Source organism: Salvelinus sp. IW2-2015, linkage group LG25 (genome assembly GCF_002910315.2).
Source record: "Salvelinus sp. IW2-2015 linkage group LG25, ASM291031v2, whole genome shotgun sequence".
In the NCBI taxonomy this organism is placed as follows: Eukaryota; Metazoa; Chordata; class Actinopteri; order Salmoniformes; family Salmonidae; genus Salvelinus; species Salvelinus sp. IW2-2015.
The window spans coordinates 15,412,262-15,421,257 of NC_036865.1; the positions used below are offsets into that span (position 1 = coordinate 15,412,262).

Here is an 8,996-nt window from a genome sequence, read left to right on the forward strand (position 1 = left end):
ACTTCAAATCAACAGCTCACCGATGGGGACTCTACAAAGGCCCAACACTCTCCGCTTCTACATGCAGGCCTACTAGTTTTCCGGGAGCTGAGCAGTGATTACTGTAGGGACTCCACCAGCTGTGCTCAGAGCTGCGGCCTTGGGGCACTGAGAGCGTGCATGGCCAGCTACATGACAAAGAAAGCAGAGGTGATTGGCCCTGCAGTGAAAGTAAGTATCATGTCCAGCATCCCCGCACACGTTACATGGCCCATTAGACTTCACTTTGCTCCCATTCCCTTTCTGGAACTGACGGTCAGACTGTTGTGGCCTCTGCTCCAGCACACGCTCCAACATTGCAAAGATACGGTCCATCGGCTCAGCTGAGCCCTGAATAGTCTGGGCTGGGGAAGGCAACGCATTAGGTACTTCTATGTGGGGCCTCACAGCAGGCATGGTGATTGGCATGACAGCACCAACTTCCTGCTTCATTGTTGCGATGGCTGGGGTCACCTTAGATAAGTGAGAGTACCTCTGCTCCCTCCTGTATTCATCCAACTTCTCATGAACATCTGCAGCGYRCCACTGCTGTAATGGCTTGCACTTAAAGATAAGCGACAGTTCAGCATTAGGGCAATGTCTGATGAACATGACTGGGAGCTCACGAGATGGATCTTCAACACTTTTTTTCTGTAATCTTTAGACAATCTTCAGCAACCTCCATAGCCCTGTTCAGTCTGAGCCAATATTCAAATGGTTGTTCATCAGAAGAGAGATTGGTATACGGCGAGGCGAATCCGTAGACACAGAAATAGTTGTTCCACAACTGATGAGCTACTGACTTACGCAGACTGGTTCGGACAACAGAAGGCATGAGCCAATTTGGTAAAGGGGTCAGTAACAACGAGCACATCCCAAGGACTTGTGTTGAAGAATCTTCTGATACCAAGAGAAGTCATGCACACTAGGTTCAAGTCGAGAGCGCCTCAGTTGTAAATTATGCTCTCAAGAGGAGCTCTTGCTTCCGGGATCAGGAGTCTTGCTCACGATGCATCTCCTGCAGCACTTCACATATGCTTTTACTGCCTCTCCAGGCCATGCCAGAAGAACCTCTGTCTTGTCAGGTAGACTGTCTCTGTTGGCCCTGGTGACACAGCTCATCATGGGCACCCTTCAACACCATTGGCTTTCATGGAGGCTGGAACCACATAAGATACGTTTTCCCTCTTTGTAACCACATTTTTCGAAGCACGATACAGTACAACCATCTTCATGGTCCAAGTGTCCCAACTTCTGAGAAGACACAAAACCTCAACACTCCATGGGACGCTCTCTCGCGGGAAGGTCTCTCCCCTCTCCACAAAGAATGAACACTCCTGCCTAATCACGTTGTCATCACGTGCTTACTTATCAGTAGGTTTGTGTGGCAGAACATCGACATCGGTCTGCTCTGATTGCATAACAGCCTGTGGAAGCGTGGCAACAGCAAGTGCATGTGAGCCCACTTCAACCAACCCAGCACTTGTGGAAATGAAGAAACAGTGCAACTTCATGTCTTGATAAAGCAACCAGATGAGGGTCAACAGTAGCCTGACCAGCTATGACCACTCGGTTCGAGTCAGAGGCTTTGTCAAAGGGGTGGCTGGACCGGCGAAACACATCTGCACATCTGTCTGTGCGCACAGCGTTAGCTTCAGCTAGTACGGTCTCGTACGGGACCCTTGTCAGGCGATGGAGTGCACTGGGTCGTACGAAGGGCTCTCTGCTCAATAGCATCTGCAAACAGACATTTTATTTTTCCAGGGATGTCCTTGATGGTCAAACTCGTACAAGTGCCAGCTTGGCGACCCATCTCTGTTCACAAGCATCAAGGCTTTGCTTTGTCAGAATGTATGTCAAGGGATTATTTCCCTCCATACCGGAACTTGGCTTCCCCGTAGCCAGTGGTGGAACTTGTCAGGCAGATAGCCCATTTCATGGCAAAAGAACTCGACGCCTGTGCGCAGATACCTCGACTGGCGCATAACTGAGGGACTTGCCTCGCGGAAGGTATAGGTCTCGCTGTAGCTCCCTGTTCCTGCACCTGGAGCAGCACAGCAACTAAGCCGTTGCTGGACGCATCCAACTGAGAGGTAGAAAGGGTTGTTGAGTTGGGGTGGGCCAACAAAACCTGGTCGAGTAGGGGCTTGCTTGGCTGAATAAGGCTGTCTTGCATTATGTTGCTCCGTCGCAGCCACGTCAACTTCCTGACAGGTGAGCGCCGCTTCATTTTTAAGCCGAGGAAGCCTTGTGTCAAAGTCAATCTCAATGAGGAGGCTTTGCCGGATGGTCGAGCACCTCCTTCAATGAACTGTTGATAATACACGCAACATCCCAAGGAATGACTCAATTTCTGCTGAGATGGAATGTCAGTGCCTCTTTCCATCAGATCAGCTTTCTGTTACTGCCTGTACTGGCACTTCACCTTCTCTAGGGTCTGTAGCTACATCATCCGCACTAATGATATGCCGCCAGAAACTTCACAGACCTCTGCAGAAAGTTACACTTTTTTGGCGCCAACTCAGGTTGTGAGCCCTTGAGACGCCAAAAACCATTTCCAGGCGCTGTATACCAGATCTTCAGTGGGCGCATAGACCAAAGACATACATCAAGGTAACACGAGGCTAAGAGTTCTGATCCCTAAAAATTTTAGCATCATCCTCATAAAAGGTTGCCCAGGTCTATACATAACCCTGTGGCATACGATTGTATTCGACAATCCAAATGGCGACCGTAAAAGCTTGTGAATCTCCAGTCCATCCTCATGCACTTTCACATTCCTAGTAGCCAGAGGTAAGGTCCATTGTCGGAAAAAAGCATTTCCACCTAAAGCGGCCACGCACGGTCAGCCTGGTGAGGGAGTGGGTGAGCGTCTTTGATGGTGCAAGTATGAGCAACAAAAATCGGTACAGAGTCTCAGGTCTCCAGACTTCTTCCATAAGAGGACATAGGGAGAGGTGAACCTACTAGACTTCCTATGATTCACACGTTCTTCCCACTCATTCAATGCTTGCTTGAGCTTCTCATATGAATTTGGTGGAATAGGCGTTGGTAGAGCATCCCGAAAGAGTTTCTCAATCACTCAGTTAAATGCGGTGAAGACATCCGGAAGCTTTTCCACAACCAACTTGTGCCTGGACAAAATAGACTGGTACTCAGCTATGAGCTGGCATGAGTTTCTTCTTACCAGCAGGAGAACACTTGACAGGATCGACAATCCAACATAGTCAACCTAAGTCACGTAAGACCCAGGACTGCTTTGAACTGTCAGATCCGTCCAGTATGTGAAGGTTGGTGGAACCGTCATCAGTCCACTGTCAAGTCATCTTGGCAGTCAGTGAGTATCATCAGCCGTTCTCTCACTTGCTGCTGTAAGGCTGCTGATGAATCATCATTCACACTAGAAGGTCGAACCGATAATCGAATGGCCGCAGATTTTTACCTTGTCAGTCGGGCTTAATCTTTGCAACCTTTGGTTAACTGGTCCAACGCTCATAACCACCTGCTTTAAATGCACTCCACGAGGAGCCTGCCTTTAAACTTTCTTATAAAAAACAATCAATCAATCAATCAATCATACTCATAGTTAACTATCCATGGTTGATGATATTACTAGTTTATCTAGCGTGTCTGCGTTGGCCATATAATCGATGCGGTGCGCATTCGCGAAAAAGACTTGTCGTTGCTCCAACGTGTACTAACGCATAAACATCATGCCTTTCTTAAAATGCAATGCACAAATATATATTTTAAAACCTGCATATAGTTAATATTGCCTGTAACATGACTTTTATTTTAAATAGGGAAAATGTGTCACTTCTCTTGGCAACAGAGTCAGGGTAATATGCAGCAGTTGGGCCGCCTGGCTCGTGCGACTGTTGGTGAAGACTAAATTTCTTCCTAAAAAAGACAGCCCAACTTCGCCAAGCGGGGGATGATTTTAACAAAAAGTGCATTTGCGAAAAAAGCACAATCGTTGGCACGACTGTAAACCTAACAAAACATCAATGCCTTTCTTAAAAATCAATACCAGAAGTATATATTTTTTAAACCTGCATATTTAAGCTTAAAAGAAAATCCATGGGTTAGCAGGCAATAGTAACCAGGTGAAATTGTGTCACTTCTACTCTTGCGTTCATTCCACGCAGAGTCAGGGTATATGCAACAGTTTAAGGCCGCCTTGGCTCGTTGCGAACTAATTTGCCTGAATTTTTACGGCAATTATGACATAAAATTAAGGTTGTTTGCAATGTAACAGGATATTAGACTTATGGATGCCACCCGTTAGATAAAATAATGGAACGGTTCCGTATTTCACTGAAGAATAAACGTTTTGTTTTCAAGATGCTAGTTTCCGGAATTACCATATTAATGACCTAAGGCTCGTTTTCTTGTGTGTTATTATGTTATAATTACGTCTAATGATTTGATCGAGCAGTCTGACTGAGCGATGGTAGGTCACCAGCAAGGCTTGTAAATGCATTCTTCAACCAGCACTTTCGTGGCGTTTTGCCAAGCAAGTTCTTCGGCAATGCTTCTAGCATTGCGGCGTTTAAATGACTTTCAAGGCCCTTCAACTCCCCGAATTAGGCTGGTGTAACCGATCGTGAAATGGCTAGCTAGTTTTACTGGTGCGCGCAATAGCGTTTCAAACGTCACTCGCTCTGAGACTTGGAGTAGTTTGTTCCCCTTGCTCTGCAGGGTAATCGCTGCTTCGAGGGTGGCTGTTGTCGATGCTGTTCCTGGTTCGAGCCAGGTAGGCGGCGAGGAGAGGGACGGAGCTATACTTTACACTGCCAACTAAAGTTCATAAGGAACAATCCATAGTCAAAGGGTATTAAATACAAATCGGTATAAGAAATAGTCCTATAATTCCTAATTAATAAACTAAACCTAAAACTTCTTACCTGGGAATATTGAAGACTCATGTAAGGAACCACCATCGCTTCCATATGTTCTCATGTTCTGAGCAAGGACTTAAAACATTAAGCTTTTCTTACATGGCACAAATTGCACTTTGGTTTTTGGCATTATTTTAAAACACCAATTGACCATGTTCATTATTTATATTTGAGGCTAAATTGATTTTATTGAATGTTATTTATAATTAAGTTTAAAATAAGTGTTCATTCAGTATTGTTGTAATTGTGCATTATTACAAAAAAAAATAATTTTAAAAAAAATCGTCCAATTAATCGGTAATCGCTTTTTTTTGGTACTCCAATAATCGGTATTGGTTGTGACCAAATCATAATCGTTCGACCTCTAATTTCACACACGAACAGTCAAAGTCTCTAGCGCCATGCAAGGCAAAGACATCGGCTAGAGGTGGGCGTTTCGTCTCATGTCCACTGTCTTCTGAGAAAGGTTTATCACTCTAACAGGGAGCCACCATCCCGCAAAGAGCTACTTGTCCTCCTACCAGTATTGACCTTGGTGTTGCCCTTGAACTGCTGGGCTCAATGAGAACAGCACTGCCCGCTTGATAGACTCTGAGTGTTTACGTAGTCTGCCCGCAGACTAAGTTGCTCCTGCATAGGCTCTAGAGTCAAGCCCCTTTTAGTCTCACAGTTCCAACTTTGTCCAGGTAACTTCACTGTCCCCATCTCTCCACATTAAGCCACATCATGTGATTAGCTGCCCTCTCCTCACCCCCATCAAAAACACACAGGAGTATAAACCCTCTTCCAGCGATCTCCATTAGTCCTTCAATCAATCAAAATCAAGTTTATTTTATATAGCCTTCGTACATCAGCTAATATCTCGCAGTGCTGTACAGACACCCAGCCTAAAACCCCAAAAGCAAACAATGCAGGTGTAGAAGCAGGCAGTGTCTAGGCAACAACTCGCCATAGAAAGGCCAAAAGAACCTAGGAAAGCGAAACCTCGATTAGAGGGAAGCCAGGATGGGCATGGGCTACTGCGCGTGGCTGCGATTTAGTCCCCTCGTTGGGCATTGAGATGCAGGCTGGAGACTTTATTATATCATGACACAGTAGGCCAGAAACGATGGTTTCTAAGAGATTCACATAAATGAGACCAGCCGCATGGTCAAATAATAAATAAACCTCACGCGTAAGTCTCTATCTAGGGGCCGATAGCAAGTGCATGCAATTCTCAGTAAGCCTAATGTCAGTGCATGTCGTGCATGGCTGGAGGAAGGACTCTATATGTAGCTTGTAGGGAGCATGTGGCATTGCCTCGAAAATGTAGGTCTAATGCACTCTGGGTCGTTCAAACCACACAGTTTGATTAGAGCCATCGGCAACCACATTCATACACACCACATCCATAGATCCTTAGCTCGAGCACAACTCAACAAGGCACCCCGTCTTCAAACCCAGCCACTACACCAACCAAGACACCTCTGTAGGACTCAATGATGGACTTTTCAACACTCCTGCAATGCAAACAGTTCAGGTAGAGAGATCCTCTAGAGTCCTGCGAAGGTTTACTATTTTAAAATCTCACTGTCAAGTCTATAGCTCTCAGCTTATATACCATTCTCGACCAATTTAACTTAGGACAATAAAACCTACATCAATCATGAGTATGGGAAATCGCATACTGAGTAGTTTTATGACTTATCATGATACATTCATGAATCTACATTCTCACATAGATACATCCAATTTTCGATGTCCACAAACAAACTTTTATTAGACAGCATGTTCTACAAATCTGAAGTCAGAACTACACCTGAGTGCGCGAGACCTCTACAGAGACAAACTGAAACCAATATGCTCCGGTCTCATCTAGTCAGGCAGACATAACTAGAGGTATGTTCTCAATGGGAGCTGTAGTCAAGTGCATTTGAGCTGTCACGAGAACTAACATGCCACCAGCTGAAGCATATGTCGCACAGCATGCTGGGCGCCTTCTGCGTTGCATTCTGAGAGCGTGAATGGACCAGATACAATGAAAAGCTATAGCAGAGTGATTGACTTCGGCCACGCGATACAGGACAGCTTTGTTGTGATTGGCTATGTGCCTCATTAGATCATGGTCACTATTGAGACTCACCGGATTCCCCCACTATTTTCTCGGAACTGCACGGGTAATAAGCAACTTGTGTTGGATGTGTTCATCACTACACACTATCGCAGCCACTATCAGGCAATGAGTTATCTATCGAGTCTGGAACATTCTGGCTCACGCATGTCACTGTAGCCGCTCGAGTATAGTCGTGAGAGCATGGTAAATGGCAATCGCATTCAGGTCTTCTGAGCTGCTGGGGCCCTCTCCTCTCGCACAGCATACACTGGGTGATGTGGCATCGACAGCACCCAAAAGCAACAAGTCTCTGTACTTCGTCTATTAGTATGGCAATCGGTAGTCGAGTTCCTCTCTCGAGAGCTCAACGCGAATAACAAGTAATGTGCACGATAATGTGAAGAAGTTATGCTACTGAGCCAGTACGCCACACGGCCGTGTATTTCATCCAACTTACTACTCATCATGACATCACTGACGCAAGCGAGGTCGACGTGTCTGATAATGGCTTGCAACTAAAACGATGACAGTTCTCTAGCACAGTTGCAGCATATACGAAGACTCGCTCAGGAGTAACCTAGTGACATGAGAGCCATCTATGTCACTGCCGATGGATCTTTCAACGCGGACTATGTTACTATCCTCGTAATGGGCCATTTAGACAATCTGTCAGCAACAAGTTGCACATATGAGCCCGTCAGTCGAGAGTGCATCAGATATATAGCAGAATGGGTTGGCATTATCGACTACAGTCAGAGGTAGCATTGAGCAAGAGAGATCAGCGAGCGAGGGAACATCGCCACAAACAGATGAGTGCTCACGTTTGAAATGAATTGTGTGTCTTAATCTAATGCCTTGCACACTAGATGGGACCCTGGGCCTTACAGATCAATCAACGAGGGAGCTTCGAGCGCAGCAGTCTAGCTCCACATATTAACAACATCAGAGAGCGGGACACTCTACTTACCCATCATAATAGACATCACACGAAATACAAGCCTTCAGAGCACTATGTGACACATCTCACAGGATCAATGTCCGCCCGAAACTACGCATCGTGAAAACAAACATGGCCAAGTATCCCTCATTCTACTTCATGAGCAATGATAGATGCACACTGTTTCAGAGACCACCCCCCGAAGTACCCACGCGCGGTTCCTGATATCACACTCAATACCAGGTCAAGGCACGACACATCCACTCACCTAGAGCTGGCATGCCTTACCCATCACACTCTGTCCCCCACACATTGCCTTGGGTACCTATAATAGAGTGTCAGTATTGATGCTCTACACCCACGTGGAATGGACATCACTCATGACAGTGTACCTATGTACTATAGTTCTATTCCACATAACATGGTAGTACCCATCCGCGGACACCATAGTCATCTCAGGACAAATCGGCTTTCATTAATCCCATGCTCATTGAGGAGCGTGCGCAATGCAGAGAGTTAAACTAGTCATGCACCAACTCTCTGTACGACTGGTGAAACAGACATCGAGCCTAGAGCTGGCTAATCAACATGAGCTGTGGTACGATAATTGACACAATAAACAAGTAACACAAGCTTGAGTACTTCGGCTGTTGAGAATGAACGCCTAGAGAGATCAGTCGAACACATTGTTAACAATACCATTTCGTATAATAAATATTGCACGTTGCGGACATTGTGAATGCTGCGTCTCCTCAGCTTGAAATGGTGCTAAAATGCGATTTATATAGCCATATATACCTTGCACCATTGCTCGAGCTATATCGCAATAATTGAAGATATGGTCATTGTCACATAGTTCTGAGGCAGAGCTTATCAGGCATAACGATTCTGTATGACTGAAGAAATCAGGAAAGTGATGAGCTCTTCGTTATCCGAGACAAGAGGTGCGGACTGTTTCACGGCACCACTGTAACAGGGAGCCTTCTTGCGTTGTGTCACTCAATCATCATTTAATCAATTACTTTTCTGTGATATTTTGCTCATATTT

At 45.6% G+C, this 8,996-nt stretch overlaps 1 protein-coding gene across 2 annotated transcripts in view; it reads right to left on the bottom strand.

Moving 5' to 3' along the window:
• The window catches only part of LOC111951933 (cGMP-dependent protein kinase 1), a 191,865-nt gene that overhangs the window by 12,092 nt on the left and 170,777 nt on the right, over window positions 1–8,996 (bottom strand). The gene's annotated exons all lie outside the window — the stretch shown is intronic.